Raw genomic sequence first — 10,157 nt, 5'->3', positions numbered from 1 at the left:
AATAAAAATGCTGGGCCCATGCTATGGTACCAGTATCGTTTGAGAAAGCTGCTGAACAAGTGATGTTCTGGAAAGGACTTGCAAAGAACAAGCTTGGAAAAGGCACAATAATCCAGCTTGAGGCTGAGGTCAGTAAGCACACATGATATTTATTTATTTATTTTTAAGAGTGCAACTGTTTTTGTTTCTTACTTTACTTATTTATTCATTTCCCCTTTAAAAGGAAATATCAAGAAATTCTAGAGATGGGAATTTCATCTCTGCTCCCAAAATAACAGTACTTTTTCTGACCAGAAAAGCCAATTTGGCAAAGGGTGTCAGAGCAGTTCACAGTCTGTTTATGTACCAAAGCTCTGTATATAACTAGGAAGGAGAACAGGCACTGTATGTCACTGTGCTGAAAATGAAGAAAGGAGCCAGAGCATAGAGGAGAGAAGTGGGAAGGAGCCTTCTCATCAACCCCACGGCCCTGTAAGATTTTAACAGAAAGATAAAGGGCAGATTTGAGCAATTCAAGACAGCTGGAAGAGGACTGATGCTCGTGGGTTGCCGTCTTCAATATTTAAGATGAAGTTAACTACTGCATGGTGTACAAGGTGCACGGATACAGGGATGTTCTTGCTTGCTCTGAGCTGACAGTTTCTTAAAAGCAACGTTTGTGGTTGGAGTTGGTTTTCTGACAGGCAGTGCTGCCTCCCCTCCCGACTGTTATGGTGCTCAGCTTTCCCCAGTGTCTACAACAGAGAATGGCACATTCCTGGGCTCTGCCAAATCTTTAGCACTAAGAATTGGATTCCAAACAGTTCAGCATCTGCTTTAGCCAAAACAGCTCAACCATTTCCAGGAATATTATTATGGGAAAATATATTGCTTGGCACACATTAAATAAATCCAGACAACCTTTTATATGAGGATCTCTAGCTTCAGAAGGGAAATTTTGAAATCTGGCAGAGAGGAGGCCTTTGTGGCAGAAATGTGTCTATCCATGTTAAAATCTACCCACATTTCGCCAGATTATGGAAGAAGTTAAAACTGCAGTCAAGGGCTGAGTATAGGCATTTGAAAATAGCAGTTATCTGTTATGTCTGCTGTGGGCAAGAAGACCCTTACCTCCTGCACAGCTGCAGGAATATGGCTTGATCTGAGTTGTGGAGGAGGAAGAAGGACACAGCCCCATCACATCAAGAAGGACAATTAAAGACCAAGGAGCTTGGGAGCAAGAAAGAGATGCAGCCTGATGCCTTGTCAAGAGGAACAGCTGGCAGAGAAGAGACCAAAAGAGAGAGGTTTCTTTGTTACACAGCCCAGGTTCGACCTCAGCATCATGGGCACCAAACAGGCAAGGGGCCACTGCAGGAAACAAGCTGTGACCACATAAGTCAAGACACTTGTAATACTTATGTATTATGTACACAGCTGGGAGAATTAATGTCAGACAGAAAATTTAATTGGTGGCACCTCCTAATTTTGAAGGCTTGAATGTGCAACCTCAGTAAAACTCTGTAAATGGGGATTGCATGCAGTATAGCAAGACTTTCTGGAGGAAACACAAACATAGTTCCTAATTCTGCAAAATTTCATTCTCTGAAACCCTTGCACTCAGCATCTCACTGACATTGCTACAAAACCAAGGCCATCCTCTTTAAAAGCACAGACAACAGCATCTGTTCAAAGTGATGTAGTTGTGACTGCATTAGTTCATTATTCAGACACCTCTTCCTTTATCATGGAAATACAACTTGAGGAGCGGCAGATAAATGCTCTTGCGTGTAAAAGGAAGATATCAGTATTTAGACTGTATCTATGGTCTGAACTGACTGCTGGTCTATGAGAAGGTATACTTGCAAGGCCTCCATTCATCTCATACAAACAGGGGTTAAGAGGATTTGAGGATTTACAATGAAAGTACTCACCCACTTGGTAACATTGCAGCATTTCACTAATTCTTCAGTCTTGGCTCCTGGAAAAAGGACAAAGACAATCCACCTCCATCTGAATAGGCGTGTTAAATAGAGTTTATCTAGACCACGCTGTTCCTTCATCACCGCCTCCAGGGAGTTGCAGCCCCAGGCAATGGTTTCAAGGCAAACAGAAAGATCCGTGCAAGAAACACGAAGCAGCCACAGGATGAAACAATCCCACCTTTCACAGAAGGGTGTCTTTTCCATGGTCTTCAGCAGACCATAGAGTCCTTCCTGTGGGACCTTAGAAGTCATTTTGCTTGTACAGAGAGCTGGTACATTAGCATCATGCTAGAGGACAGGTTCAGTTCATTAACTGCTGCTGGGAAAAAGACTACCATTCCTTTTACCAAAAAAAAAAAAAAAAGGTCAGGAGTAGCTACAAAGGAGGAATCAAAGGAAAAGTTAACATACCTCAAACCCTTTCTCCAGGATACATCCACTGTTCCCTTTTCTCATCCCAAAAGCATCAGCAACTTCAATCCATTGGTGTATGAACATACTGGAGGTGCAGCACCTGGTGAAAGCCAGGCAGTGAGCAGACAGGCTCAGCAGTGCTGCTGTTCCTGTGGGAGAGCAGAGCCGTTCCTCCTGCAGAAGGCCAGGACTCCATGCCGTCTGCAAAAGACACTCAACAAACATTTTTGCTTTGCCATATTCCTACTTGGTTAATGATTTACCCTAAGCAACCAAGCAGAGAATTAAGGCAAAGAATAGGAAAGTTCTCTTTCCGGATATTAGTTGCATTAAGGAGAAAGGGCTAGATGAGGAGCCAGTGAGAGGGAGAAACTTCACACCCTAAAGTGCTGCAGTAAATTCTTCCCAGGAGCACGAACCAAGTTTATGTGTCACAAAAGCAGGAAAGGCTGGAACTAAGCAGTCAACCCAGCAATATGTGGACCTTGCGTTATGTTTTTCATTAGCAGAACCCAGATGCTTTACATAGTCATTCTTACAAATGCAGAGGAAGACTGAGGCATAGAAAGCACTGTTGATAACTTTCCAATAGTCAACTGAAGAGAGATGATCACAGCTAAGACCTGTCCTAGCCCCAGGCTTGGAGAGACTGCAAAATCCTTCTTTCATCTTCTACCTCTGAAAACTGCCTACATGGTTAAGGCAATGTGGCTAGACATTTTTCAGCAGATTTTAAGAAAGTGACATGTTTGTTATTTACATGTTTTTGCCCATGAGACAACTTTGATATGCCTTGTGAAACGTGCTCTCACAGAAATCTGAGGAGGGAAACCACGTAGCCAAGCATTCAGTAAAACATCTTTCTGTTTGCAGCAGGCAACTTTAACAAGATGGTTTTAATGGGATGAGGATTTAGTAGATATTTTTACATGCTGGCAGCAGTTTTTGCTAGACAGAATTTTATTATATCATTTATTGTATAGATTGCTAATCTACTAGAATAAATCATTTGAGACTCAGCAAAGACTGTACTGATGGTACAGAAGTCCTGTGGTTTCCCATATGCAATCTGGGAGACGGTGGCATGAGGTCAAGCCAGTCCTGAGCAAAAGGTCTCCCTGGTGCTTAATTCTTCCAGGTCACATACACCTCACCACTTGGTTGTTTGAAGAACAGCTTTAGCTTTACTGTGCTTCCACAAAGGATTGCACAGAATGACCATGCTCTCATTCCCTTTTGATTTAAGAGTTGCATAAGCACATAAGTGATTCCACGTTCAATAACTAAAATTAAAATTCCCTCTACCCGTCGTCTCCTGCAAGAATGTGGCTATTCTGCTTGAGAAACCACATCCTGTTCTGCATGATATTCAGATGGCTTTCTGTCAAAAGACAGAACCCAAGTTCAACAACCTTCCAGGACTGCTGCTGATCTCTTGGAGTCCACAGCAAACATTTCTGTGCAGTCCCGACAGCTGGGTCAGATCTGATGAGCTATAGAATTTCACATCAGCCAGGACTGACTTTTTAACCAGAGCAGATGCAAGGGTGTGTTTATGGGCCAAATAGACTCAGGATCCCCTAGGAAAAAGATTATCTTTTTCATACTCAGAACTTCTGTCCAGATGGACAATGATTGTCCATGTATGCTTCTGAATGTCCAGCAGTGGTCGGAACCATCATGCAGTAAATCCACTCAGGCTTACCAGCCAGCTGGGAATCCAATGCACACACAGCAGTGCATATACTCTGCTTCCACAGAGGATATTATAACTCTTCTGGAAAGTCTTACTCCACGCACGGTTCAAGGCTGCATGGCAAATTTGCATAAGTCTGATCCTCAGGGAAATTGGGGCTTACTGAGCAGGTAACAATTCCCACACAGGTAATCAAGGACCTCCCAAAGCATAAGATAATCCACACAGCACCTGGACCATACTCCTAAATCAGGCAAGAGAGATTTGACATTTCTTGGACAAAGTCCTGTACTTGCAAACTCAAATAGGTATTAGTACAAATAGTAGTAAACCAGAGTACATTATCTGACTTGACAGCTTGAAATATTTTCAGAAGTTTTCCCTCCTACTCCCATGCCTTAGCATGTAAGAAAATCAGAGTGAAGTGCCTGACTTCTGCCTTTGGCCAGTTGGTTTGCACAGGCCTAATGCTTTGCAGCTGAGCACCTCCACGAGTGCTATCAGTTGGCATGGCCAGGCAGGCAGGGTGGGCAGTCATGTTGGCACCACAGTGATGGATCCATGGGCCCCACCACAATTCACTTAGAGGGCCTATCATGGATATTTTGACTTGAAGGTGATCTTCATCCCACCTGATGTGGCCAGCAACAGGCTGAGGGGTCAGGCTCACGTCCCAAGACTGTGTAAACATCTGCCAAGAATGAGGTAAATGGGGTTTTGCTGTAGAAAAGGAGTCTGACTTTGAGGTCTACCCTAGCTATCAGTAGGAGACAGAGCTTTCGATGCACAGGCTGCGGCATCACTTCACAAGCAGCTTCAGTCAAACATGTCTATTTATGGTGGCAAGTTAAAGGTGCTATGACTCAGGTGCCAGAAGAGGGATCTCTAATAATACCTTCCAACTACATGTAATATGTAAATATAATCTGTGGGCAGGAAATGAATGAAATAATAAGGCGTTTATTATAATTATTTTAAAGGAACTTTTAAAATATTTAAGTACTTAAAATTTATTTACAGCATGGCAAAAGCTACTGGGAAGAGAGCTGGTGCTGGAAAACATTTTTCCCTAGGTTTCTTACTAGCCACCTGGCAACATGAGATAAGCTCTATTTTTTCTGCCTCAGTTTCTTTATTTTTACAGCTACACCAGGCAATACTTGGCTGCTTAATAAACTGATTTGACTTGATGGAAAGGAATTTACAAAACCTGGTGTAACTTATAACAATATAATACAGGGATGTTTAAACTGTGGTTTCTCCTGACAAAGCAGACAAATTTCTAGTTTGGTGTTTATAGCACATTAATCCGCAAGGAAAAATGCTGAAGTGACAGCAGAGAAGAGCAGCCCACAGCTCTGCACCAGCACACGTGGCCCCAGACACGAGCAGGGCTGAGCAGAGAGCCAGGAGCACTGTGGGCACTTCCTGACCCCTGCGTGCCGTCAGGAGAAGGTCCAGGGTGACAACAGCCATTGCATGGCTTGGGTATCTGCTCAGCTGAGAACAATGCCCATGCCCATCACTGGCCAAGCCAAAGCTCCTTGGGGACATCCTGCTCTCATCTCCCCTGCTCTTGCCTGTGAGCAAGCAACATAGGACAGAAAACACCAGAAAATCCATCCAAAACAGCCAAAACGCAGCTGCTTAGCAGAAGGGGAATTCCCAATAATGGAGCAGAGGACATTCAGGGGTATTGGAGAGTGGTCTCTTTTAAGAAGGGTTTGAAACTAAGGGATGTTTTTGGACAGTGACTCATGGTGCCCAGTGCACAGCTGGAGTAGGACTGCACATACAATTACTGTTATTAAAGTCAGTCATCTATAAACAACTGCCACTTCAAAGTGGGATCTTAGAAACCACACTTATTTCCCGTTCAAACTGTAGAAGAAAAATGTGGTATTTTTTTGGTGCCAGCATGCAGCAGTGTTTGCAACAGCTGTACATGTTCAACTGAAAGGGAAATGATGTTTTCTGAAAAATTTCATCTCTGATATTAAAAATATGATCAGCACAAGAAGATCCATCAGCCATGAGATATATTCATTACAGAGGCAACTTTCAGGCCCTTGCTGTCAGGGCAAGCTTTGGACCACTGATGTAGTCATACAGCAGTGCACCATCTAGCAAAACCCAGTCACCTGTCCCTTCCTTTCTCAGTTAAGGAGAGAACTCATTGATAGAATTATAACTTTCTAAAGAACAAAATAGTTGGGGAAAGTAAAGTATGTGAGCAAAACAACTGTTGAGGTAAATTCTCAAATGGAGCCAAGAGAACCTTTGACAACAGCTGTGGCTTCAAATTCCTAAAACAAAGAGAAGCAAAGTGAAGCAATCTTGTACCTGGCTCCTTTCCAGTCATGCATCTGGATAACTCCTTGGAGGGGGCTGGCATGAAAGCTTCAGTGCAGGTTTTCCACTCAGAGGCCTTCCAGCAGGCACACTGCTGAGAAAAATGTCCTGTACATACCCCATGCACTGGACAGAGCCATCAACCAAGAAGAGACATCAAGTGAGAGGCTTAAGAAGCAATCCCACACAATGTGCTTGGGCCTGCTAAGCTTAGGTGTTTCTTGTCCAGTTGGCAACTGCACCTACACTTTGGGTTTTAGCATTTCTAAATAGTTGGTCAAACTGAGATGGGGCAGGGAGGAACAGTCCGAAATAACAGTTGTGCCTGTATCGTGCTCTCCAGGTTGCGTTGGTAGTAAAATGATAGCTTTTGGAGGGCTTACTACTATTTCTACTGGCTTAAAAACCTGGCTAGGTACAACAGCCACTGAGCTGGACCTTTTACCCCATTAAATTAGTTCAGGATCTGATTTTGTTTTGCTGGAGTAACACAAAACAGGTAAAGAAAATCTGAAACGTTGAGAAATGCTGTTCCAAGGTACTCACAGGAGGGTTTACAGCGAGTCTCTGAACATCTTGGCAACAGATTGATTTTGATGGAGCAATACGCTCTGCACTCATTTAACAGTCCCCTGCTTCTGTTTGGATTTCTCAAAGTCATTTGGGCATGTGGGGATTTGAATTCTCTCTGGATTCTGAGGGGGAAAAAAAAAAAAAAAGCACTTTTCTCAGCATTGAGCTCGTTTAGCCACCATAACAGGGACAACAGCATTCCTACAACAGCATTATATCTCTGCTTATCTCCACACTCAGTAGAAAACTTTCTCCTCTGCATCAAATCATTCAGCATATCTCTAAAGTATAAAGTATATTTTAGCTTAACCACCCAGGTTCTGCCCTTCAAGTTATCACGACTGAAGACAAATATAATTTTTATATGATGAATTCAGTATTTTCAGGTCTTGCTGGCTTCAGGAGAGACTTTAAAATTTGCAAATAAAGCAAATTGCTTTAAAAATAAAAATAAATTTTAAAACCCTGAAGTCTGAAAAAAAAACCACAGTAGTGGGGAGTTTGTGCATGCAGAAGCAATCAAGGTTAGATCAGTCTGACTTCTTTCATTATCGCAGATCTCAAAATTTCAATGTAAAGATGGCAAATATTTAGACTATTATCTCTAGTAGTTGTGATAATAAAAAGATTATTTGGTTAATTCATTTTTTTCCTTTGTATTTTACTATACAAGCCACTATGGTACTCACATTAGTTTTAATGTGTTTCTTTACAGATTAAACTTTTCAAGTGTTGCCATTAAGAGATATTATTGTTTCACATGATAAATAGGATTTAGAAACAGTAAATTTCATCACAAAATGAGAAGTCTCATTACAAATGGAAATGTGGGTATGTCACAGTTTACAGTGCAAAGCACTAATGTAACAGCTGCTAATTTATAGTTTAAAAACACAGTTTCTGAAAGTTTTCTCCTATGTATCCTTTTAACATTTTTAGGCAAATTCTACATAAAGCTTAAGTAAACAGGTGTAAAACAAATCCCAACAAGCATCATCACCAGAACAGCAAGTCTAGCCAGTTTAAATTTCAGCAGATCACGATATGAAAAAAATTGAGTGAATTACTTACGCTGTCTGTCTCCACAGCATCTTCAAAAAGAGTTCATTTTTAAATACATCTACATTTTTAGTCATAATTATAGACATAAAGCACAGAGACATGCAAGGCCTCATTCATAGGATAGCATGCAGGTGAGCTGCCATGATGTCTGCATGACCTGCGTTAATCATCTGTATGAGGCCAACAGGCCTTTCTGTCATGCAAGTAATCGCTGGGATCACGAGCAAAACTCCTTGGGGCATGTTCTGAGGGAGGCATTTACACAAATCACAAGTACCTAAAACATCAGGAACAGCATTGCTAGCCGGGCGAAGGAAGGGATTGTCCTGCTCTGCTCTGGCGCAGCCTCACCTTGGGTGCTGTGTGCAGTTCTGGGATACACAGTATAAAAGTACATAGAACTATTAGAAAGTGTCCAGAAGAGGGCTACAAAGATAGTGAAGGGTCCACAGGGCAATAGGTATGGGGAGCAGCTGAGGCCCCTTGGTTTGCTCAGCCCAGAGCAGAGCAGGCCGAGGGGAGGCCTCATGGCGGCCTGCAGCTCCCTCACGAGGGGAGCGGAGGGGCAGGCGCTGAGCTCTGCTCTCTGGGGACAGCGACAGGACCCGAGGGAACGGCATGGAGCTGGGACAGGGGAGGGTCAGGCTGGGGGTTAGGGAAAGGTTCTGCACCCAGAGGGTGGTCGGGCACTGGGACAGGCTCCCCAGGGCAGTGGTCATGGCACCCAGCCTGCTGGAGTTCAAGAAGCATTTGGACAACACTCGCAGACATAGGGTTTAATTTTTAGGTTGTTCTGTGTGGAGCCAGGAGTTGAACACGATGACCTTTGTGGGTCCCTTCCAACTCAGGATATTCTATGATTCCCCACCCTCCATTTGCTGGAAGACAACAGACCGAACCTTTGGCCATCTCAGTACAATAACAGTATCAGTTGAGCATGAGGTTTTTGTTGTGACCAAGTATGACCGCTATTGACAAACACGCTCCAGGATGACTGCCATGTATCATACTAAAACATTTGTTCAACTGTAAAAGTCTATGAAAGACCTGAGAGCAACAGGGAACACCGGAGCCCAATCCCGATTGATTTTCTGAAGGCAAAGAGGTAGCTGAGTCAGTCAGTGATGTGATAATGTTACAGAGGATGAACACAAGGCGATGTGACAGGCCATCAAATATTCCTGGGTTCCAAGCCAAACGTGGTGAGCAAAGAATAATGGAGGCTCAGGCTTTCCTCCAGCAAATGCAAAACAAGAAATTTCTTATTTGGATGAATGACTTAATGGTAACAGGAGACAAAGCACAACTGTATTCCAGTAAGACTGTATGACCACACAGAGGGGGCCCGGGACCAGTACTTCTGTTCTGTGGGACATTTTGAGGAAGGAGGTGAGCATGCACCATCTGTGGTCACCTTGCCCACATCATGGCATCCATGCAAACAACGTACAAATTCACAGGTTGAAAGGTGCGATAATTTTACAGGCTGGATGATAAGGGAATGGGGGCTGCTGGGTGCACCCCAGAAGGTAACCAGTGAACACTCTGCAGCCTCAGACAGGCAGTGCTGCGTAATGTAGACCACTGTTTCTGAGTCTAGCTACTCAAGTTCTCAGAATAAACCAGAACACCCTCTCAAAGATCTCTCCTAGTTTCCCATTGTAGACTCATACTAGTTTCTTACCTCAAACAAGAGCATTTAATCACTGTAGAAAGAACCAATTAAGTTGTTACAATACACAGAAATAATTAAAACCCACAGCTACAAATTCAATATTTCTAGAGTCAGAAGGTACCCTACAGAAAACTGCAGGTGACATGCAGACCCAGATGTGGTTGGCACTTCCAGAATATCACACTGTTTACAAGAAGTTCCCACCATGCCATTTATACCCACCGCTGAACCATCACGCAGATGCTTTCACAGATTCCTGTGACCATTTACAGAATGCCCAGTAGCATACACTTTGCTCGCCATGCATCTGGAGCAGGTGCAGTGCACGTATTCCCTCCTCATTAAAGTCACTCTGATTGAACGTATTTTCTCAGCAGGTCACAGAAGCATCATTTTGCCAGGAGCAATTTCTACTGACTAT

Source organism: Anser cygnoides, chromosome 3 (genome assembly GCF_040182565.1).
Source record: "Anser cygnoides isolate HZ-2024a breed goose chromosome 3, Taihu_goose_T2T_genome, whole genome shotgun sequence".
In the NCBI taxonomy this organism is placed as follows: domain Eukaryota; kingdom Metazoa; phylum Chordata; class Aves; order Anseriformes; family Anatidae; genus Anser; species Anser cygnoides.
This window is presented reverse-complemented; position numbering follows the sequence as displayed.